Raw genomic sequence first — 26,422 nt, forward strand, 5'->3', positions numbered from 1 at the left:
TTTGTTTTTTAATATTAAACCAAACGGAATTATGCTATGGGCCATTGTTTGTTTCTTTTCACACATGGGAGAGGATATCTAATGAGGATTGGATTGGATTTAACCCCTGCTGTGATTTAAGTTATAATACAACGCTTATTACCCAGCGTTGTCTGGTAAGAGTTTTACTTGCTCATTGCACGAGTGGTGGTGGTTTTAAAGGATATCGCTGGACTGTCTCTAGTGGGGATTTCTTAGTCTTCTCACGGAACATCTTGTTTGGGACTATTCTTTTCACCATAGGCTATTCAAATGAATTTTTGGACTGTCACAAAATAGCATTCAAATTCCATAAAGGAGCGCTGCTGTATACATATATTGTTTCTATATGTTGTTTTTCTATTCTGTATCAATAGATACGTCGGCGTAGGTCCTATATGAATCCCGGCCCTGGGGTGCAAAGGTTTGCCATCACTGTCATATACAGCAGAAATGGAGATTCCGTTCCCGATGGTCCTCTCAGCTGTCCAGCAAAGCCAACAATCGGTTAAACACACACTAGATCTCCAAAGACTGGTAAAAACAGAAGGGTGCCTCCCACAGTGAAGTATGTAAGGTTTATTTAAAATAGCGCTATAAAAGTTCTACTTACAACAAGTAGGATTAACCTCCCTGGCGGTATGATTCTGTCTGAAAAAACATGCTGAAAGCGGTACAATTATTTGCAAGGAAATTTGGTGTTTTATACTGTAGGCCTGTGATTTTTAGGAATAACTCACTTAAATCTGACCAAACAAGAATCTAATAGGCATCCCGGGTATGACATTTTTTTAAAAACAAAATTTTAAATTATAATATAATAAATAATTATAAATAATTATAGCAAGTAATAATATAATTAAAATAAAAATTATTCAATAATGTAATCAAATCAAAATCACTGAAATTTTCTCAGTTGCAGAATTGTTGCTGTCATTATTATTTTTTTTTATGACGAATTTCCCCGCAAATCGCTATCGCACAATTCTGCAAGTGATTATAATTTATTATCGCTGTTTTCTAGCTGATATAAAATCATTTTTGACATAAAAAGACACTTTTGGTTGCTATGGACAATCTACAGTTTTCAGGCAGAAAGAAAGGTTTTTATTATATAAAATGACATGTAGGACACTGGGCAGACCACTAGGGACAAGGGGGGTGTGTTTTTTTTACATACAGTACTGTAATCTATAAGATTTTGTTTACTTTTTTGAATTTGGCGCCGATCTCCGCTCCCGTGCGTCGTAACGTCACAGGGAACGGAGATCGGCGGCACAGGAGGACGCTGTGTGAATCGAGCGAGGTCTCGCTCGCTCACACAGCGCGGTGACATCGCTGGATCCAGGAGAAGGTAAGCCAGCGCACGCTGCAGGCTCTGCATGTCTACCCCGAGCGTGACTCGTGGATACCGATCGCAGCAAGAAAAACCCACCCCGAGTCACGCTCGGGGATACCGCCAGGGGGGTTAAAACAAGCTCAAAATTAAAGCAGGGACGCCAACATGCGCTCGACCTGCGTTCCACTATGGCGGATGTGACGTGTCCCAAGTGTGGGATCTAGCGTGACACATCACTTTAAAACTGAGATACAGTGGATCTCTCTATAATAAGTCTGGATTTGTCTTTTTAAAAGCAGTGAAAGATACCCGAGTCTGTGGGCAATTATTCCTTCTAACAATGTCCAGATAGCAGATGTACCCAGCTATTCTGCAACATGCTTCAGCATGAAGATACCTTTGTAGCTCAGCTTCCTTCAGATATTTATATTTAATCCAGCATATAGTCTTTGGGTCTCTGGCACATTCCTCAGGCTGGGGCTAGGACCAGCTAGCTAGTTAGGTAGGTGCTAGAGGTTCGATTTTTCTATAGAGTAGCTGGTGGCTAGGCCAGTTTGTTTTCAATCTGGGCTGGGAGTGGCTCAGGGCAGGGCTGTGTGACTCACAGGTAGCATCACTGTCACCTCCCTCTTCTTTCTAGAAGGTGCTAGAAAGAGAGGAAGAAAGGAGGGGTGGAGCTGCCTAGGGTATTCTAAGGAGCCTTGACCAATCCCAAACTTGGATTGGCAGGGGGCAGGCCTCCTTATATACCCAGGGTCGGCCCAGTTGGGGAGGAGTTGTCGGGTGTAAAATCTGGAGTGAGAGCGTGTGGAGACTGTCGGGGCCCACAGGGAGCTTCCCAGTCTGGGGGGTGGTGACCTTGGGCCGGGGATTGGGTGCATCTGGGAGGAGAGAAGAGATGCTGGAGGAGAGGCACATGAGAGTGCAAAGAGAAGACAGCGGGAGAGAGCACTGCTAAGAGACTCCCAGGAGGACAACTGGTCACAGCTGGGAGGGCTGGTGAGTCAAGCACAATCGGGAGGACTGGGAGGGCACACCTGAGAGAACTGGGAGTTTGCAGTTTAAAACGGGTGCAGAACCAGAAAAGAGGACTGTGGGAAGGGCAGTGGAAATAGGTTGTTGCAGCCAGGCTGGCTGGCAGGGTCTGAAGAGAGCTATCTGGGATCAGTAGCTGGGTAGAGGACAGTTAGCAACTAAACTATTTCTACATCATAGGGGCCCGAGGTCCCTGCCTGCAAAAGACAATTCACTGAGGCTTGGCTGAGTTAGTGTCAGGCCCAACCATGTGGTGCTAGCTGATCTGGGAACCTTCAAATCAAGGGCAAGTATTGAATCAAAGCTTGTTTTTAATTTTAACACTTCTGAAGGTCTATTTCATTAAAAAAAAATATTTGTCTTTTGTTGGGATTTAATTCCCCGCACTGCTCCCTCTCTTTTGTCTGGCGACTTTTGTTTGCTTTGGGGCCCCATGGTCTGCAGCTTGTCAAAAACATCAACTCCATTGATCGACTATTTGTTGTCTGCAAAGTTCCACATGATTTCTAATTATTGTGTAGGTCAAAGATGCAATTTGCTGTCACCGTATTGTTTGTGAAAAAAAATATAAACCTGAATACTATTTAGAACCACATTCAAATTGGAAACGCACATCATGTGTTTTTTTTTTTTTAATTAAAGTGCCTTGACAAACAATGTGATTTCTCACGGGGAAAATGGATGGTTCTAATCTTAGATGCATTATCTGATTTTTTTGTTTTTTGTTTTTAAGCTATGTACAAATAGCTGTTTGCTGATATGACTTCTCCAAGCAGTCTGCAGGTATCCAGACAGACTATTTGTATGATAAATATCAGGACTTCCGAAGCAAACAAATCATGTTTTTAAACTGTGACTAAATTTAAATTCACGGATGCCCTTTTTATTTTAGGCATTAATGACCTTCAGTTTATTTAATGTACTTATGTTTCAGTGATTAATAAATGTGCAGCATCTTCTGGTATTTAAAAGATGCTCTATGCATTAAAATTAAGCTTTGCTAAGTACAGAAAAAGTAATTATCTTGATCTGGAAGTATGAATTACTGCAGGAAAAACAAAGGTCCTTAATTTTGCTAGGTCTTAGTCATATGACTGTGCATGCACTCAGTTGTCATATTTAAGTGGGTGATTCTGACTCTGCAAGCTGGAAATTGGTAGGGCTTAAAACTACGGGTGTTTAGGATGTGTATTGCACCCCCTAAGGAGCCGCAGGTGAAATGGTCAGAAAATAGTCCAGCACTTTGTTTTGTTTGTTTATTGAGGGAATTAAACTTGGATAGGGAGTAGGGGTATTATAGGATGCCCGCTTGACTTAGACAACTTCAGGGACAACTTTTCCTGTGTACAGCCTATATACACTCCTCTGCTTCCTTCAGCACATTTGCTTGCAGAACTCCACTGGCAGACTGATAAAAATGATTCTGACACAGCACTTGAGCAAAAAGCCAGGCCCCTTGGTTGTGTAGCAAAAAAAAAAAAAAAATCAGTGTCCAGCATACATCCCTGTTGCTACTGATAGCAGCCCCACCTCTTCAGGCACTGCCAGCCCACCTGTCTGCAGCTGCCCCTTTTACTAGCCATCTTGGCTACTTCTCCTCAATCCTCCCAGAATGAGGCCACACTCCTCCCAGACTGTTTGCTCACCAGCCCACATGGCTAACTCCTCTGGAAAACCTCTGGACATGCTGACTTTCTCCTGCTGTCCTGACCTTGCTCCTGTGCCTCCAAGAAGGATTTCCTCCATGTGTTGTAGAGGGTCTCTCCAGCACACAAGCCCCAGGCCCATGGTCACCACCCCCCTCCCAGACTAGGGGGCACCCTCAAGACTCCTTCTCCATCTTCCACCTTACTGCCCCTGCTGGCATAACTCATGAGTATTTATGAGGTGCTTGCCCCCTGCCAGCCCATTTTTCTGGGGATTGTCTAGGGCCCTCATCAATACTCCAAATAGGTCATCCTAGACTCCACCCTCTACTTCTGGAAGCTTCTCCAAGGTTCCAGAGAGCAGGAGGAGTTACCAGAGGTGCTGCTTACTGAGTCATCTAGCCTCTCTGAGTCACTCAGCCCTGTCCCAGATTCAACTCAGACCTAGCTCTCAGCCTTATACCCTTGTTCTATGCCCTACTGAACCCTATCCTGAGCCCCGATGACCTTTGTTCTATGCCCTGCTGACTCACATCCTGAGTGCTGCTGACTCCATCCTTTGCCCCCCTAACCCCTATCCTATGCCTCGCTGACCCCTGTCCTATGCTCAACTGACCTCTTTATCCTATGCCCTGCCTTATCCTATGCCCTGTTGACCCTACTATGCCCCTCTGACCCTGTCCTGTGCCCTACTGACCCTTGTTCTATGGTCTGCGAATGTTGTCCTATGCCCCGCTGACCCCATCCTCTGCACTGCTGACTTCTGTACATTGCCCTGCAGATATCCTTTCCTCTGCCCTGGTTGCCCCTTTTGATCAGCTTGCGGAACCCTGTTCTCCAACCTCCTGACCCCTGTCCTCTGCTTTGCTGACCCCTGTACCCTCCCATGCTGACCTCCCATTATTTTCCCTGCTGTGCTCTGTAGAAGCCTGAGAAATGTATGTTATCTTCCTGTATTGTTGCTTCTGTTAAGACAGTGATCCGACTTCTGAGGCGACTTCCATTGAAATCGATGGGTACAAGTTGCCTACAAGTCGGATTGAAGTAGTACAGGAACCTTTTCTGAAGTTGGAGTGACTGCAGTAGTGTACATTAAGATGGCTCCATTCACTTACATTGATTTTCTCATGCTGCACGACTTGAGGCGACTAGGGACGACTTGGGGCGACTTGAAGTCAGATCCAAAGTCGTCCCTGTGTGAATGGGCTCTTAGTAAATAAGGTAAGTGTTTTGTTGCACTAAAAATAAAAGTGTACTGTCCCAGATATACTTTAGAAAACAATGAATTACAGCAAGGCGCTAGCTTAATGTATACAGGTAGAAAAGTCCAAACTGTACCAACACAAACAGAGAAGTGTGTTTTTTACAAGAAAACTAAGGTGCACTATATCAAATAGACTTGTGAAAAAAATTAACCACTTCCTGCCTGGCCATTGTACATAAACAGCTAGGCAGGCCCTCTCTAGTTCCAGCAGGATGTACCTGTATATCATCCAAGATCTGTGCCTTGTGCACACCCCCTCGATCTGTGTCCGCCGACAATTACTGATTCAGGTACCTGGCCGCTGTGGGCAGCCCTGGTACCCTGTGATTGCTGTGACCAATCACATTTACAATAGTAAGCTAGGCTGTCATTCATGATGCCTACTGTACTACTGTGATGATCTCTGTGATTGGTCACAGTATCACATGATACCAGGGCCAATCACTGGCCATGTACTATATGCCTGCTGTGACCAATCAGAGAATCACAGTAGCAAGCATGGTTCCATGAATGAAACCTTCCAACAGTTTTAGAGATTGCTCATTACAGTGATCATTACAAAACCAAGAGTTAAAAAAAAAATCCTGATCAGCCCCCAGAGTGGTGGTCTAGTGACAGGCGGTCTATCAGTCTATCAGGGAATATTCCCTTGGGCGCACATGCCCACCATCTAGGTCTCCATTCCTATGGGCCTTTGGGTGTTGAATTGGATCCCTTGTGTTTTAGACTTGGAACAGTGGAAAGTTGAAACCTCAAAAGAAAAGTGTAATGCCCTGTACACACGATCGGTTTGTCTGATGAAAAACGAACGGATGGATTTTTTCATCAGATATCTGATGAAGCTGACTTTCATCAGTCTTGCCTACACAACATCGGTTAAAGAACCGATTGTTTCCAACGCGGTGACGTGAAACACAACGACATGCTGAGAAAAATGAAGTTCAATGCTTCTGAGCTTGCGTCGACTTGATTCTGAGCATGCGTGGATTTTTGACCGATGGATTTCCCCACAGACGATCATTTTTTTTCTATAGGTTTTTTAACCAGAAGAAAAATTTAAAACAGGTTCTATTTTTTTTCACTGATGGGGCCCACACACAATCGGTTCGTCCGATGAAAGCGGTCCATCGGTCATAATAGGGCATAATTAGTGACTCCTGACTAGGCCTGACTTTAAAATACTGAGAACCTGAGTGTGTAAAGAGTCATCACTCGGCATAAAGAGTCAGGCCTCGTACACACGACAGAGTTTCTCGGCAGAATTCAGCGCCGGATTCTGCCGAGAAACTCTGTCGTGTGTACACTTTCGGCCCGATGGAGCCGCCGAGGAACTCGTCGAGAAAATAGAGAACATGTTCTCTATTTTCTCGTTCTTCTATGGGAGAACTCGGCCCACCGAGCTCCTCGGCGGCTTCAGGGCTGAACTCGCCGAGGAACTCGACGTGTTTGGCACGTCGAGTTCCTCGGCTGTGTGTACGAGGCCTCATAGTCTTGGCTTACTGCCATTGCAAAGCTGGACTCTGGGCAATGCCCAAGGGCCCTCTTGCATGAATCTTCAAGTACAAAGTTACCCTCTGACCATTATAATGTTCTTGTAACTTCCTGTACACTAAACTTATATGCTGAACAATGCTATCAGCTTTCTCAGCTATTTTCTAAAAATTACAAAACTCTATGTGATGGAGATGTGAAGGGGGGGTGTCCAAATCAAGGGACCAGCCTATGATGACACTAGGAGACACTAGGAGAGTAAATGTGTTACTAGCCGGATCACAGTTTGGCTAGCTGCAATATATAAAAAAAAATGGGTTTTGGGTTTAGATACACCTTAAGCTTTTATGGCCACCTCTTAAAGCACCTAGGAAAGCTTTAAAATGCTTTTGATAAAGATCACAATAAAAAATAAAAGGACCTTTATTTAAGTATATACCTGACTGTATTTCCCCTTTTAATTTGACTATGCACAATCTCACTGATTTACATAATATGTATTTTTTGATTTCTCAAACCAGCATGATTCATTCGAGATCACTTACATAATAATTATAACTCGCTGACTGCTTCAGTAAATTAAATCTCTTATAATTTACCTATATCTTATAGCATTCATTTTTTAATCATGATTTCCACAGATTTGTGTTAGCATTGTAAATTTTAGAAGTGCTCTGGTAAAGATAAATCAGAAAAAAATGCAACTCTTTGGCAAATAATTGCAAACCACCTCCTGTAAACCAAAAATAGCTTTACATTTTTTGTCTCAAACAAGTAAAGACTCAAACTCTCAGTGGGGCCAGTAAGGGGTCATTTCACTAAAGCTTTTTTATGCCCCCCCCCCCTCATCTACTGTCTAAAAGAGACCCTTAGGGGGTCTTTAGATCTTTGATAGACCTGCGGACCGAATACGGAATTCCAAACACATTCTTCTTTAGATACCTTCAGCTGTGTCACACAGCAACGGCCCAATACGGTGTGTGTGTGTGTGTGGGGGGGGGGGTGTCGCTTGCCCCTTCCAGTATGGAAAAATTAGTAGCTGACGAGGATCATTCAAAGTTGGTTTCTAAATATTATTTCCCACTGCTGACATCCTCTTCCCCCAGAATGGAGAGGGTGGCCGCACAGTGGAAGGCTGACATACCAGAGGAGTCCTGGTCTGAGGCCCTTGATACACTAGTGCCCTTGATGATCTCGGCCAGAGACAAACTGCTACAGTTCAACTACCTTCATAGAATATACTATACCCCCAAGTGACTACATTAAATGGGTAAACGGGAGTCGCAAGAGTGCCCTCGCTGCAATGCAGCAGAGGGCGACTTTTTCCATATGGTATGGCAGTTTCGCCAGGTGGAGAAATATTGGAAAGCAGTCCTGACATATTTGGAGGATACCTTGGAACTCCTAAACATATACTCTCCAGCCAGATGTCTTTTAGGAGACCTGGAGGAAGAAGAGATATCCACCTCGCAGAAGATTCTTCTGAAAAAAAATTATTGTTATGCTAAGAAAGCACTGGCCCTTAGATGGCGGAATCTGTCCCCACCAACTCTGCAAAACTGGGCAAAACTAGTTAATAATGCCCTACCAATGTATAAGTTAACCAATACGGCTAGAGGGTGTTCTAAGATGTTTGGGAAGGTATGGGTGGACTGGATTTAAAATATATCAGGAGAAGTAATGGTATGATAGATGGGGTATATATATATTCGAAAGAAAAATACTATAATTGGAAATGACTGCATGGAAATGCTGGTGTACTGGAATGCACCCTTCTAAACAAGATGGAACACATAAGAGATGTTTGATTGACATCATGTACATGGTTTAACTACACATTACTGAGTTTGGTCTGAAATGTAATTAAGGTATATTGTTCGAAAATATGTGATGTAACATGGAAATGTACAATACTGTTGAAAATCGAAATAAAATTTACCCTTTAAAAAAAGAAAGAGACCCTAAGGCCACGTACAAACGATTGGACAAAACCGATGAAAACGGACTGAAGTTCAGTTTCATCGGTCCAAACCGATCGTGTGTGGGCCCCATCGGTCAGTTGTCCTTCGGTCCAAAAAAAGAGAACTTGCTTTAAAATTGAACCAAGGACGCCTAACCGATAGGTCAAAACCCGATGGTTAGTACGCAAAAGCATCGGTTAAAAACCTGTGCATGCTCAGAATCAAGTTGACACATGCTTGGAAGCATTGAACTTCATTTTTCTCTGCACGTCGTTGTGTTTTAGTTGGACTCGATCGGTTTTTTAACTGATGGTGTGTAGGCACATCAGACCATCAGTCAGCTTACGTTCTCGTTGGATGGATTTATCATGTGTACGCGGCCTTAGACCACTGTCACCAAAACGTATTTTCAGTGCGATTTGCATCTATTAATTTTGTATGGGAGCAAATCACACTGCAAAGTATCGGCACTCGGTATTGGCGAGTAAGTACTTGACGGAAAGTGTCGGTACCCATACTTGCCAATAAAAAAGGGTATCAGTACATCCCTAGTTTTATGAATGGGTAAAACTGTTGCAACAATATTTCTCTTGAACAAAATGATGATAGAACAAATTGTCTCTTTATTAATAAGCCCCATAGTCTTGAAAACAAAAGAGCCACATGCATTGTTTTTATTCATTCTTTATGGGTACAGAAACTCATTTCAAGCACAGAGCAATACGTATTACAACAATTTTTTTTCTAGGTAATCATATACTTTATCATTCTAACTTGTACATCCAAACCAAATTAAAGGCACTGCTAAACTTTCAGCATTAAAATGCAAAAGATTTATTCTGCTTTACAGTTCATCAATAACAAATCAACACCACGACACACACAGAGTGTATAATAATAATAATTTAAAAATACAGATTTAATCAATGTTCATCACACAGAAAATTCAATATGCATATAGTGTGTTTGTATTTGTCCTCACATCATAATGCATATTTTATACTAAATCTTAATCTTATTGCCTAACTTCCAATCTTCTAAACCTCACAAACTTGAACTGTTTCTTATTTTCTGAGGATCATTAATTTTCGCAAGTCTGTAATTTCAGTTTCCAACTAAAACCAATCACTTCAGCTCCATATCACTAGCAGCACCTCTGTATCTAAAAAGCCATGACATTACACAAAAAAATATATAGATTAGAAAAAGGACAAAATAATGTAATACTTTTAGATGAAATACTGCAGTTGTAAAAAAAAAAAAAGGTCAGGATAATGTTTTAGAAGATCATATAAAATGTGATGTTATATGAGTCATGCAGTAAATAATTTCCAATGTAAATAATAAAAAAATTACCTTACTCAGTCCTTCAAGAAGACAATTACAATAAAATTCAGGAGCAAAGCTAAGGCCTTGTACGGGATATGAACAGATGCAAGCTCCAAAGCTTAATGAGCCATTGCCTGGACCAGACATGTTATTTAGGATTTCTGAATTCACTGATAGCATATTCATTCTAAGTCCAGTTTTCACAAAACAGTAAAGCAAAGATAAGCAACGAGTTGGTTTGCAGATCCAATAGTTCATGGCATGTTTTTTTTTCAGTCTGACTAAGTAGTGAAACAGGGATAAGAAGTATATCTGTTGCTTGCACTAAAAAAAGTTAAATAATCCTTCACCTTTTCTGACCCCATCTTCCCAAAGTCCAATGCCCCACACTAGTAAGAGGGAGCTTGGCGATCCACCATAAAAGTATTTTTATGGTGGATCGCATAAAAGTATATATGGTTTATGTGGGTTAACAGAAAAACAGAAATAAATGTTGGCAACTCACTTATATTTAATATCCAAATTAGCAACTTGTTATCATAGCATCAACATATTTAGAGGGGACATTTTAAATAGTCCACAAACTCACCAACTATGGTTGTGGATCAATGTACTAAAAATAGAAGCCACAATCCAAAAACTAGGGAAGAAGGTGTGGTACTTACTACGATCCAAGTAGTGGGACTAAAATAGACAATCTTTATTAGGACAATTATCAAAAATAAATAACATAACATTCCACCACTTTAAAGGTATCTCCACCTAACACAGTTAAAACATGACAACTTTGTCAGCAAATAAAAACACGGACCGGACTCTGGGCTATTAGTTTATTTAGAGTTCCATTCTGCTCCATATCAGAGCGTTAATAGTAACTGCACCAAAATAGGCATACATCAATAGAAGAGGGAGAAGATACAAGAGCATATAACTAATGGTGATCTCCTTTTTAGCAAAAATGACTACTGTATGTTTCAAAAAGTTTACAAATGTGAAACAATGTAGCGAGGAAACCAACAATATCTATAACATCATGCCTACTTATTTTAAGCCATTACCAAACAACTTGAGTTAAAAAGCATCATGAGTGCATTAATAGCAGCCCCAGAAATAAGCAGGTGGGCAGAAAGTATTGCTAGGTAATAGATCATCATAGCATATATATGTGTTATAGCTTATAATCTTGATGGCCAAGGGTTAACATAGCCTTTAAAGGATTGACATACAAGTTCATCTAGATCTCACAAGGTTAATAAAGTCTGGCCCAGAAACAATTGTACCCTCCAACCCATGGGAATGAACATAGACCTTGACCTAAACTGTTTCCTGACCAATTTTTTAAAAATTGCATTTTTTAAATTAGTATTTTAAAACAGTATTTTCCACATACTGTCCCTTTAAAAATACTGTATAATAATTTTTAAATGTTTTAATACATTTTTAATTAATTTTAACATCACTATATTTTTTAATTAATGTTATATGTATATCTAATGGCCCATAGCTCATAGCTAGAACATTATATGGGTTGATTTTTGGGTATGTAATTCTAGCACGTAGGGATGTTTTTTCATATATGATGTCCATACCTATACGTACGTGCACAACATACTTTTTCCCACCACTATTAGTAATATTCTGGTATATATTTCCAAATGCTTTCTAATAGGTAATAGGGTAAAGAGACATTAACATTGTAGGCTCATTTGTTTAAACTGTATTTTTTCTTTTGTTTTTCTAATTTTGTTTTTTAATATATATTGCTTACATATCTATGTATTTACACAATCATTATTGTTCATATTTAATACCTCCTTTTGAACTGTTATAGTCACGCGGCAGCAGTAAGGGTGAATACCTCTGTGTAACATATCACCTATTAGTTCATCCACTGCTGACAACTAGCGATCGTTTTCAAACATATACACCCTTTATTATTATTATTTCCCATTTAACAGCTAGCGGATCCTGTGTATAAAAAACATCTAATATATATATGGTTTCGATATCTGCGAATGTGTAAATTAGGATTTATGGGCCAGATCCACAAAGCAGATGCGCCGACTTAACTCGAGATACGCGGCGTAATTGAAATTTGCGCCACGCATATTTTTTGCGCCTGATCCTGAAAACGAGTTACGCCTGAAATCTGCTTTTTTCCGTCCTACCTAAAAAACTTACACCGGCGCTTCTCCGAGAGCAAAATACGCTAGACACACCGCTGTTTTGATAGACAAAGATGCAAATGAGGGAGATAAGGCAATCCACGAAATTAAGTGTGTGCGGCGTAGATTACGCCCTGTGCGCTTCTGTTATTTTCATGGTGTAAAATTAGACTTTATAAAAGCAGCCCTAAATTTACACATGCCGTGTAAATGTCAGCTAAAGCAACACCATTAAGGAAGAGCTGAGCACACACACACTTGCAGGACAACAATCTGTATGCCAACATGCGCATAGCTAGACTAGTGACTTTAGTAACCAAGGGTACCCCCTCTTCTGAGGGAACAGCAGCCAGGAGACGCCTTGGAGAATGCATCTTTGCACAGTAAACACACACCTTAATCATGTCACAATGAGAATGCATGAATGCACGCCACTGTGGTCCCTATCACAGACACATCACATGCACATCTAATTGGATTAGATCCAAGTACCCCCCCCCCGGTACTTGGGAGCAGTAACGCCCCGCCACGGCTCCAATTCTTTTACTGTGCATTCATACACCTTTCACACGGACCTGGGATTACACTTCTCCCTGGTCCTGGGGATCCCTTAATCAACCAAAACTGAGGGTGACACCCTTATTTAATCAGGAATGCCACCCCCACATTCATACATCATTCACACACATAAATCAAATCATAAATACAGTATAATAAAAAATAAAAGAATAAAAATAAAAATACAAAAGTAACCCCAAAACTTAATGTCGGCGGCGGGAGCTTTGCCTAGGCCTGGCATGGGCACGGCCACGGCCAACCAGGGGAGGCTCCTGGGGGGGGGTGAAGCAGGGGAAGGAGGAGCCTCCCCTGGTGACTGTACTGTTGCTGGCCTGCCCTCCAAGGCCACTGCAATTCTGTTCAGGCACACAGTCATGGCTGCCGTATTGGCCTGGACAGCCCGGGTATTGGCCTGCACAGCCTGGGTGAGGGCACACACCTCCTGGGCCACGCCTGTTGTGGCAGTCTTAAATGACATAAGTTTTGACTAACTTAATTTGCGCCGCTGGCTGTGGATCTGGCCCTATATGTTTATCTTTCACATTGCGGCAAGTGTAGACATTGAGGAGCATAATTGGCATAGGTTATATACAGACTACGGTCTGCAAAACCTCCACAAATATGGCGCTGGACAATAGTCATACCAGTGGCCGGGATTCTGTCTTCAGCTCAGGCAAGATGGCGGCCGCTAACACGCAATGTGAAAATACATAAATAGGGAAGTGGGTGTAACAGCCTGCACGCTCCAGACGACGTCATCACGACGAAACCGGTCGAGCGGACGCACGCTGTTACAACACTTCCACGAGTACATACGCCTGATTTGTTTTTATGAAATGTGAGTACCCAGCGATTTTAATCAATAAACATCAGATTTACATCGGTATCACACTATTTGGGCATCCTTTTCCCTTCTTTTGAGTGGTTTCTGGAAACAAAGCCATATACAGGGGGACAAGTAAAGATTTGCCAGAGCGCAGCACAGGGCGTACACTGTGGATGCTTGCTACCCCAGGAGGGGGATTCAATCTGGTGAGTGCGGGAAATACCTGAGCACAGAGAAAGGGTGCACAGAGTGAATCACCAGAATATCTCATTAAGAGTGGCATGCAGCACCTTTGCACGGATTAATCAGCACTTTATATTGCAGCACAATGTTTTAGAATATCAACTATTCAGCACGTTAAATATTATATGGACTTTATGCATGTATTGGTCATTATCAGATTTTATATGTGACATATTTATTCACCATCAATTATTTTATTCATGTTATTTATTAATTTAATCTAAATTAATGAATTTATTTATTTTCACTAAGTATTTATAGCACCAGCACATTTATGGTATGATTTACACAGTAGGTACCACCACCTACTAATCCCCTTCTTTCAAATATATATCCCACCTCGGTGGGGTACATCTGTAGGGGCAGCCACTGTAACTGACATTCTTTATTCTTTATTTTAATTAATTTGCACTTATTTCACCGTCCTTCCTGTAGCCTGTATTTTAAAGTTTTTTTCCGTGGCGCGGATTGACATCACCTTTTCATTTTTTTTTTTAAAGCGCCCCGTCCAGACGAGCTCGCGCACAGAAGCGAACGCATACGTGAGTAGCGCCCGCCTATGAAAACGGTGTTCAAACCACACAAGCGAGGTATCACCGCGATCGTTAAAGCGAGAGCAATAATTCTAGCCCTAGACCTCCTCTATAGCTCAAAATATGCAACCTATTGAATTTTTTAAACGTCGCCTATGGAGATTTTTAAGGGTAAAAGTTTGACGCCATTCCACGAGCGGGTGCAATTTTGAAGCGTGACATGTTGGGTATCATTTTACTCTGCGTAACATTATCTTTCACAATATATAAAAAAATTGGGCTAACTTTACTGGTGTCTTATTTTTTAATTAAAAAAAGTGATTTTTTTCCAAAAAAAGTGCGCTTGTAAGACCGCTGCGCAAATACGGTGTGACAAAAAGTATTGCAATGACCGCCATTTTATTCTCTAGGGTGTTAGGAGAAAATATATATAATGTTTGGGGGTTTTAAGTAATTTTCTAGCAAAAAAAAAAACTGTTTTAGTCTTGTAAACACCCAATCTGAAAAACAGCCAAGGTCCTTAAAGGGTCACTAAAGGACATTTTTTTTAGCTAAATAGCTTCCTTTACCTTACTGCAGTCCTGGTTTCATGTCCTCATTGTTCGTTTTTGCTTTGATGTTGCTGTAATTCCTCTCTTTTCTGGACACTTCCTGGTTGTCTGTTTCCTGATCACCACAGTACTGGGAGATTTCTCACTGTGGTGACTAATCAAGGAGGTGTGATTACTGTGTGTCAGCACCAATCCAGTTTCGTTTTACAAAGCATCACTGCCCTCTATTGGCTCTTTGTCTCTGTACATCAGAGAACCAGGAAACAACAGCAAAAACGAAACTAAACTGCAGGTACATTATATGATTGTTTTTTTATCTATTTTTAATCATTTTTAAAAGAAACCAGTTAACTATTATGTCTATATACCCTGTAAACAGTAATTTCAGCAAAAAAAAAAAAAATTCCTTTAGTGACCCTTTAAGTGGTTAAAATTCGCACTTTTGATTTTTGACGTTCGAGTCCCATAGACTTTAACAGTGTTTGAAAATGTTCACGAGAACTTTCGGTCCGTTCGCATGTTCTGCCACAAACTGAACCACGGGGGTTTTCGGCTCTCTTTAGGAACGCTGCCTCTCAGAATACAGGACACCACTGTATTCACTAAACACAGCTTTACTGTCTTGTTTGCATTTATTCTCTTGTACAAAATGCAACACAGCTTCTTGTAAAAGTAGTAGATTCCATAACAATGCCTTAAATACTAAATAATGGCTCATCCCAAATCAGTAGTATACACTAACATACTCATCTCTCTTTAGTATTCTCAAAAAAAAGAAGAAGCAATGTTTAAGTCCCTAGGAAATTCCCGTTAGATACTTTCCAGTACAGATGAATCTTTGATGAGCCAAAATAACAAAGCAAAAAAATAAAAAATACAAGTCACTAAATGCGGTGAGATGAAGCTACACATTAGGGAATAGAATAATTATATTTAGTACATCGTTTAAAGTGTCAAGATAAACTTTTTCAGACACCAAATAGTCCTTGGGAAGTGTTAATGCCTGGGAGGTTCTATTGTAGGAAAAATATCAATGCACTTGTAAATTGATCATGAGAATTAAGACTTTTTTAATTATTAAATCAAAATCATATCTTCAGCTAGCACGTAGGAAGATGCAGTCTGTAATTTACACTGCAGGTGGTTCTTGACAGCAGTAGCAGCAGGTGGCAGGGGAAATCGAGGGGAAGTTCCTTGACGATCTCCTGGGTCACAGGGAGGAAGCTATGCAATTGGATGCTGGAACACCATGTAACTTGAGTGGCCATCTTGGGTCAGGCAGAGTCTTTTATGCAAGTGGCTAGCGTAGGGGAACCGCTGTCAGGGACAGTACTAAAGATAGGGAAAAGTTCCAGAGGAGTAGGGACAGTGCGGGGTCAATGTCTACCTTACAGGAAGCCTTCCCTTTTGGGTGTGGACCGGCCACACCGCATTCCGCTCCTCATGGCAGACGCTGTTGGCATCTTAAGGGGTCCATAGCTGACCCAGTTGTAAGCCGGGTGTGCTCCCCCACTGGGCCTGTTGTACTTGTTGAACTTTTCTACAATATATTGTTATGCCCTGTACACACGATCGGATATCTGATGGAATCTAATCGGATGGATTTTTTCATCGGATATCCGATGAAGCTGACTTTTATCAGTCTTGCCTACACACCATCAGTCAAAAATCCGTCCGTGTCAAACGCGGTGACGTAAAACACTACGACGTGTTGAGAAAAATTAAGTTTAATGCTTCCGAGCATGCGTTGACTTGATTCTGAGCATGCATGGATTTTTCTACGATGGAGTTCCACACAGACGATCGTTTTTTTCTATTGTTTTTTATCCATAGGAAAAATTTAAAACATGTGTTTTTTTTTTCACCGATGGAAAACAAACTGATGGGGCCCACACACGATCGGTTTGTCCGATGAAAACGGTCCGTTTTCATCAGACAAACCGATCGTGTGTACAGGAAATTACTGCACAACTTGGACTCTGTGGCCCAGATTCACTTAGATCGGCGCATCTTTGAGCGGGCGTAACGTATCCTATTTACGTTACGCCGCCGCAACTTAGACGGGTAAGTGCAGTATTCTCAAAGCACTTGCTCCGTAAGTTGCGGCGGCGTAGCGTAAATAGGCGGCCGCAAGGACGTATTGGTTTCGACGTGAACGTAAATTACGTCCAGCCCCATTCATGGACGACTTACACAAACAACGTAAAATTTTAAAAATTTGACGCGGGAACGACGTCCATACTTATTATTGGTACGCCGCATGTACGCCTCATATAGCAGGGGTAACTTTACGCCGGGAAAAGCCTAACGTAAACAGCGTATCTGTACTGCGTCGGCCGGCGTACGTTCGTGAATTTGCGTATCTAGCTGATTTACATATTTCTAGGCGTAAATCAGCGTACACGCCCCTAGCGGCCAGCGTAAATATGCAGTTAAGATCCAACGGCGTAAGAGACTTACGCCGGTCGGATCTAATACAAATCTATGCAAAACTGATTCTAAGAATCAGGCGCATAGATACGACGGCTCAGACTCAGAGATACGACGGCGTATCTGGAGATACGCCGTCGTCTTTTTCTTCATTTTTTTCAACAATAGTGAGAGTTTCTTAAAGTAATCAAAAGCGAAATTTTAAGTTACAGTATTTATCGGCGTATAACACGCACAGACGTATAACACGCACCCTGGCAAGGTTTTAGAAAGAACTTACGACAACGTATCTACTGATACCCCGCGTAAGTCCACGGATGCGCTGTCGTATCAATGCGCCGTACCAACAAAACTAGATACGCCTGAAAATAGGCTTCTTCCGACCGACGTAACTTTCCGACGCCGGCGTATCGTGGGCGCATATTTATGCTGGACGCATCTGGCGCTCCCATTGATTTCCTATTCAAATAGGAATTTCAGAATTGCACAGGTCAGCTGGAGAGCAGCTACAGAAGCACCGTAACGAACGAGCTGAGCAACCACACTTGCAGGACAACACATCTGTATGCCAACATGCCAGGGGCAACCGTGGTCATAGCACTACTGCGTCTACAGGCACGGAGGAGGGCACCGGAGAGGATCTACCGAACAGGCATGAACGTCTTTGGCATGGGTGATTCGGAGGTGTATCGCATCTTCAGATTCAGCCCTGCTGCCATCCTGGAATTAGCCAAAGCCCTGCATGATGACATCACCAGCCAGACAGAACGCGTACATGCAGTGCAGCCACTAGTCAAGGTACTGGCAACACTGCATTTCCTTGCAAGTGGATCTTTTCAGCGTACAAGTGGAGTCGTGGCTGGGATGTCACAATCCACTATGAGCAGATGTGTGCACCAGGTTGTCCCCGCAATCCTCAGACGCATGTCCCACCACTTCATCAAACCCACCCATGAGCATCTGCGGCAGAAGGCAATGCAGGATTTCTACAGAATTGCCTGATTCCCACGCACCGTGGGGGCCATTGATTGCACACATGTAGCACTACGGCCCCCCCAAGCCACAGAGCACATATATTGTAATCGTAAGCATTGGCATTCCATCAACGTACAGGTGATAGCCAATGCCCAATGCCTCATATGGCACGTCCGTGCCAAACACCCAGAGGCCAGCCACGACAGCTACATATACCGTCAAAGCAACATCCCAACAGAATTCAAACAGAACGTGTACGGGAACAGCTGGCTGGTTGGTGAGTGACATGGGAGTCAGGCATGACTGTCCGACCCCATTATGCAGACATCACGAGGGGCACATGCACGACTAATGCCGTGTACAGACGGTCGTTTTTTGTGATAAAAAAAAAACATCGTTTTTGAAAACGTCATTTAAAATGACCGTGTGTGGGGAAAACGTTGTTTTATGTCTTCTGAAAAACGACAAAAAAAAAATTCGAACATGCTTGAATTTTTTGTGTCGTTTTTTGTGTCAATTAAAATGATAGTGTGTGGGCAAAACGACGTTTAAAACGACGTTTTTAAACCCGCGCATGCTCAGAAGCAAGTTATGAAGCTAGCTTCAATGGAAAAGAGTGCTGAACGTAACCGCGCTTTGCTAGAGCATTTTGAAAAAACGATGGTGTGTAGGCAACATCGTTTTTGAAAATGAAGTTTCAAAAACTTTGTTTTATTTCATGATTTAAAAAGTCGTTTTTTTTTTTCATCACAAAAAACGACCGTCTGTACGCGGCATAACATCCTCCTGTCTTTTCTCTTCCAGGTGACTCTGCATATGCACTTGGGCTCCATCTCCTGACTCCATACTGGAATCCCCAAACCAGAGGAGAGAGAAAATACAATGCTGCACACATACGTAGCCGTGCAGTGGTGGAACGCACATTTGGCATCCTTAAGTCCCGTTTCCGATGCCTGGATAAGTCCGGGGGGACCCTGTTGTATTAGTGATAAACAATTGTAAAAGATAACGTGCAACACCACGTGAAATAATGGTATATTAAAGTCCATATATTAATGACTGAATCGGTGAATCCTTCTCAAATGAATGGAAAACGCACACATAATCCAATGCTTAAAAAATGTGAAGGGTCCACCACCACTTATGACAAGGGGCTTACCGGATCGATTGGACCCAGACAGGCATATACCTACTAGGCCAATCAAACTTTGTTAAAGATGATACGCTGAAGAGGGTACACCATACACGTCATGCGATTCGGTATCAATGAAGAAAACCTCAGGCAAATGGTATGAAAATGGTTTCCAGCAAGCAGCGATGTTCACACAGAGGGTATATCAGTAATCCAACCGATAAGTATGAAAAAGAAAAAGCAGGGTGCACATAGCATAATTCCGTAAAAAAAACTATATTTATTTTAAAAGAGAGTAACTCACATTTTGCAATGTTCAATCGAGCTCATAAAAAAGGGTAACAGGAACAACAGCAGTTCATCCCGACATGATTCGTTACAAAAAGAACATCATCTGGGGTGATCCTGAATAGCCTCAACTTTGTTTATTTGGGGCTTGATTAGACCTCTTCCAATGGTATACCCCAGATACTTCGCCTCTTCTAGCCCAAGGGTACATTTATTTGGATTGTCTGTAAACCCAGCTTTCCAGATGGAATCCAACACAGCCTGAACTTTTGGTAAGTGTGAGTCCCAATCCTCACTGTGGATGACAATGTCATCGAGGTATGCAGCAGCATAGGCTTGATGAGGCCGAAGGGTCTTATCCATGGTGCGTTGAAATGTGGCGGGAGCATTCTGTAACCCACAAGGCATCCTCCGATATTGGAAAGATCTGTCTGGAGTTACAAATGCTGTTTTTTCCCTGGCCGACTCTGAGAGAGGAATTTGCCAATAACCCTTGGTCAGGTCTAACATCGTCATGTATCGGGCAGTGCCTAGGTGTAATGCCTCTGTCATTATCTCTTTTGTTTCTCGCTTCCCCCAACATGTCCTCACTTATTCTCAAGCAGATTCTTGTTTTCAGGCTCCGTTTGACCAATGCGCTGCGTCACTTCCGGTGCGCGCGTGTTTGCGTTCCACCCTGGAACGCGGAAGTGCGCCTCGGCGTTCTCCGCCTCCCTCACACGCTGGCTCCCTATTTAAACCTTCAGACATGGCGGCAAGGTGTTCCACTATTCTGGTAGGACGCCTGCCGCCTCCTGGATATCTGAACCTTGCTTCACCTCCTGGATTACCAGACCCTGAACCCGGATCACGCCACTCACCTTCTGCAGTCCTGACTCGCTCTACCCTGAACCCGGGACAAGCCATTCACCATCTGGAGACTTGACTCAGCTACATACTCGTAGCATCCCATCTAACCCCACTCTGGTTCCCAATACTTGCTCCTGCTCATTAGAATAACATCCTCATGTACCAACAACAACTTGGCTCAGAACAACAGATCTTCTGCTATCTTCAAGGACTGAATCACCTAACCGCAAGTATACTGGTTACCAGAGTTTAAGTATACTTGTAACATATGTTACCCAGTGACTGATATTGTGTTAAATCATATTCTTGGCACATGCTATTCATTGACTGAACATTTACGATTGCTAGATATACATTAGACCAGAGAGAAGTCACAATCTAAACATATGCCATTCGGAGACAAGCCATTTACTACTGCTGCAATCATAAACTGACATATGTCATTCAGCTGTACCTCCTGCTGCATCAGTTACATACTATTCTTTGCCAGATCTTAATAGAGTTCATAGACTCATAGTTATAACCAATTGCCTATGAAGGAATAGGCAGAGACTCATTATTCTAACCAATTGCCTATGAAGGAATAGGCAGAACTGATAAGATACACACTTGCTGGTTTAACTGAGGTTGTGATGAGCTGATCCCTGAACTCTCTTAACACTACAGAGAGTGAATAAGGGTATCTTTACTGAGAAACCTCTGCAGCTGCGATCCACAGTGTTTTCTTATTCCAAGACAGCAGGGTCTTTACATAATAGTGGAACCCCAAAAAATATAAGAAGCATTTATTTTTTGTCAAATGGATCCAGCAGAGTTAGCTAACCATATGCTTGGTCTTTCTCAACGGATGGACACTTTAACTGCTTCTATGAATGAGCTTAGACTCGAAAATGATGCCCTCCGTAATCAAGATTTCGCCCAACCCAGGGAACGGCCAGAACCAAAAGTCTGTCCACCAGAACCATTTTCTGGTGAAAGAAGACAATTTAGACAATTTATTAGTTCTTGTAGACTTATGTTTGAACTTTGCCCCCGGATTTACTACTCCGACAGGATAAGAATTTTTACTTTAATTTCGTACCTTAAAGGTGAACCTAGACTATGGGCAGACTCTTATGTAGAAGAGCATGGAGATCTTCTTGGTGCATTTAATACCTTTTTAGACGAGATGTCTCTACTATATGAAGATTCCAATAAACAATTAACTGCAGAGAATACAATTCGTAGCCTCAGACAAGGCAAGAGACCAGTAGAAGATTATATATCCGAATATAAATGCTGGAGTCGTGAAACACAATGGACTGACATCGCACTCAGGAACCAATTCAGAATTGGCCTATCTGAGGCTCTAAAGGATGAGATAGCTCGAGTAGAGCTACCCCCCTCTTTGGAAGAATTAATGCATCTTTCCGTTGCGATTGATAGACGTCTGCGTGAAAGGAAGGCTGAACGCTCTCTTTTATACCCTACCGTTCCTCTTAAGAGATCCAAATCACCTCCCAAAGAAATGCCTATGGAGCTAGGTTCTATAAGAGGTCCTCTATCTCCTGCAGAAAGACACAGACGTAGAATAAACAACTTATGCATGTATTGTTCTGCACCAGATCATATTGTTTTCACCTGCCCTTTACTCAAGAAGAATACTCAAGGTAATTTTTCCAACATTTGTATGCCCACCTCTCGAAGACCCTCCACTAATTCCTATATTTATATTACTCTTATTTTGCAGTGGGACCAAGAAAAGATTCCTATTAAAGCCATGGTGGATACTGGGGCTTGTGGCAATTTCATCGACTTTGACATTGTTCACTATAATAAAATTCCTTTCTTCCGTAAGGCAACACCATTGTCAGTCACCTTAATGCCGCGTACACACGGTCGTTTTCTGCGATGTAAAAAAACGACGTTTTCTGTGAAGTCAAAAACGACGTTTTTAAAACGACACTTTTCAAAAACGATGTTGCCTACACACCATCGTTTTTTCACAGTGCTCTAGCAAAGCGAGGTTACGTTCACCACGTTTTTCCATTGAAGCTCGCTTCATAACTAGCTTCTGGGCATGCGCGGGTGTAAAAACGTCGTTTGAAACTTCGTTTTTTGCCACACACGGTCAATTTCTGTGAAGTCAAAAACGACGTTTTGAAAAACGACACATAAAATTGAAGCATGCTTCAATTTTTTTTGGTCGTTTTTCAGAAGACATAAAACGTCGTTTTCTCCCACACACGGTCAATTAAATTGACGTTTTTAAAAACGTCGTTTTTTTACATCGCAGAAAACGACCGTGTGTACGCGGCATTATTGATGGCTCAAGTGCTTCCTCTGGCCCAATTTGTACACAAACCATCCCTTTAAGGGTTTCGTGTATGAATCAACACACAGAAGAGATCTCTTTTGATATAATTTCCTCCCCTCTTTTTCCAATTGTTTTAGGGTTACCTTGGTTACATCTCCATCAACCCAATATCAATTGGTTAACTAGATCTCTAACCCTACAATCTACTTATTGTAAAGAGTTCTGTTTACCAGTTCTACCGCTCTTAGTAACCAGTACACAGAACTCTAGTCTCCCTACGTATTTACATGAATTCGCAGATGTCTTTTGCAAATCTAATGCTGATGTTTTACCACCTCATCGCATTTACGATTGTCCTATAGATCTAATTCCCGGTAGTACTATACCTACTGCTCGTATATATCCTCTTTCCCAACCGGAATTGGTTCATCTGAAAGAATACATAGATGACAATCTAAAAAAAGGTTTCATTAGGCCCTCTACATCACCAGCAAGTGCTGCAATGTTTTTTGTTAAAAACAAAGATGGATCTCTACGACCCATCATAGATTATAGATCCCTAAACAACATCACAGTGAAGAACCGTTATCCTTTACCACTCATACCGGAACTCATTGAAAGACTTCAAACATCCAAGATCTTCACTAAATTGGACCTCAGGGGTGCCTACAATTTGATTAGGATCCGACCTGGCGATGAATGGAAGACTGCATTCAAAACCCGTTATGACCTTTTTGAATATCTGGTCATGCCCTTTGGTCTTTGTAATGCACCTGCCACTTTTCAATGGTTCATCAATGATATATTCCGTGATTTACTTGATGTATGTGTCGTAATATATTTAGATGATATTCTAATCTATTCCGACACCTTGCATGATCATCAAAAACATGTAAAATGGGTTTTGGCCCGATTAAGAACACATTCCTTGTATGCCAAGTTGGAGAAATGCGTTTTTAGTCAAAGTACTATTTCTTTCTTGGGGTATCAAATCACCCCTTCGGGTATCCAGATGGATCAATCCAAAGTTCACACCATTCTCTCTTGGCCAGTTCCCAAGTCCAGAAAAGCTCTACAGCGCTTCCTGGGTTTTTCAAACTACTATCGCAAGTTTATAAAAGATTTCTCTTCCACAGTAAAACCATTGACTAGTCTTACTAGTTCAAAAGTTCAGTTTTGTTGGACCAACGAGGCTCAGAAATCTTTTGACCTACTAAAAGAATCATTCACCACTGCACCTATTCTTCAATTACCAGATTCAACGTGCCACTTTACTTTAGAGGTTGACGCTTCTCATTTTGCTTTAGGTGCAATATTATCTCAACGGCCTTCTTTAACAGAACCTCTGCATCCTGTTGCCTTCTACTCCAGGACTTTGTCACCCTCAGAAAAGAATTACCCCATCGGGGGAAAATAACTTTTAGCCATCAAGGATGCACTCACAAACTGGAGACACCTGTTGGAAGGAGCTCTGCACCCTATTTCTATACTTACAGATCATCGAATCCTTCAACATCTAAAGGCATGTAAGACATTATCGGCCAGACAGGTCAGATGGAGTCTTTTTTTTGACAGATTCAACTTCTTTATAACTTATAGACCAGGTTCTCAAAACACCAAAGCAGACTCCCTTTCTCGCATGCATGAAGACCAAACAACCGAGATACCACCACTCTCCATCATACCTCCTTCTCGCTTCATCGGAGTTACAACTTCATTTAGAGACTTACTATCACGTTCCTTTGCTAACAATGTACCATCCTTACCTTATGACCTCACAAAACAACCTGATGGTGTCTACACTTTTAAGGATAAACTCTATGTTCCGCCTGATCTTCAAGTTCAAGCTCTCAAACAATCCCACGATTCTCCATTAGCAGGACACCCTGGTCTCAACAAGACCCTCCATCTTCTCAAAAGAAATTACTGGTGGTCTCACATGGTTGAATCTGTTCAAGAATATGTCCGATCTTGTGTGACCTGCGCCACCAATAAGCACTCTAGGAAACCTCCTTTCGGACTTCTCACTTCTCTTCCTATACCAAACAGACCTTGGGAAATAGTCTCTTTAGACTTCATTGTCGATCTTCCTAAATCACAAGGTGCCAACACAATTATGGTTTCAGTCGATCTTCTGACCAAGATGGCACATTTTATACCATTAAAGAGACTACCTACATCCTTACAGACAGCGGAGGCCTTCATTAACCACATCCTCAAACTCCATGGCATTCCAAGTCAGATTATCTCTGACCGAGGCACACAATTTATTTCCAAATTTTGGAAGGCCTTATGTAAATCTCTTCAAATAGACCATCGTATGTCTACCGCTTATCATCCTCAAACCAACGGTCAAACTGAACGTGTAAATCAGATTCTCGAACAATATCTTTGATGCTATTGTAGTCACCTCCAGGATGACTGGTACCAGTTACTTCCTTGTGCTGAATTTGCCTATAATAATACTACCAGTTCTTCCTCTCAATTTTCACCTTTCTTCGCTAACTATGGTTATTATCCCAACAGCTTACCAACCTCCATCCCGTCTAATAATGTTCCAGCAGTAGAACATTATCTTACCACCATAAATAATACTCTCATCAAATTAAAATCAAATTTATTGGCCGCTCAGGAAAGACAGAAAACATACTATGATTCTCGTAGAACACCTCCACCTCCTTACAAGATTGGAGATTTAGTCTGGCTCTCTACAAAGAATTTACGCCTCAAAGTACCATCAAAAAAGCTTGGTAGACAGTTTACTGGTCCTTTCCCTATATCACATATAATCAACTCAAATGCTGTCAAATTAAAATTACCTACAGCTTGGAGAATACATCCATCTTTTCACGTTTCACTTATAAAGCCCTATATTCCCAATTCCTTTCCTAACAGAATCCCACAACCTCCTCATCCAATTGATGTTTTAGGTGAAACGGAATATGAGATTGAAAAGATAATTAATTCAAGAAGACGTGGTTCATCGTTACAATATTTAATTCGTTGGCTCGGTTATGGTGAATCAGATGACTCCTGGGAAGATTCCTCAAATATTCATGCCCCAAGATTAATCAAACAATTTCACCGCAGATTTCCTCAGAGACCATCTCCAGTTGATGTTACCATTAGGGCCCCCTTGAGGAGGGGAGTATGTAATGCCTCTGTCATTATCTCTTTTGTTTCTCGCTTCCCCCAACATGTCCTCACTTATTCTCAAGCAGATTCTTGTTTTCAGGCTCCGTTTGACCAATGCGCCGCGTCACTTCCGGTGCGCGCGTGTTTGCGTTCCACCCTGGAACGCGGAAGTGCGCCTCGGCGTTCTCCGATTCCCTCACACGCTGGCTCCCTATTTAAACCTTCATAAATGGCGGCAAGGTGTTCCACTATTCTGGTAGGACGCCTGCCGCCTCCTGGATATCTGAACCTTGCTTCACCTCCTGGATTACCAGACCCTGAACCCGGATCACGCCACTCACCTTCTGCAGTCCTGACT

The sequence above is a fragment of the Rana temporaria genome, chromosome 5 (assembly GCF_905171775.1).
Source record: "Rana temporaria chromosome 5, aRanTem1.1, whole genome shotgun sequence".
Lineage (NCBI taxonomy): Eukaryota > Metazoa > Chordata > Amphibia > Anura > Ranidae > Rana > Rana temporaria.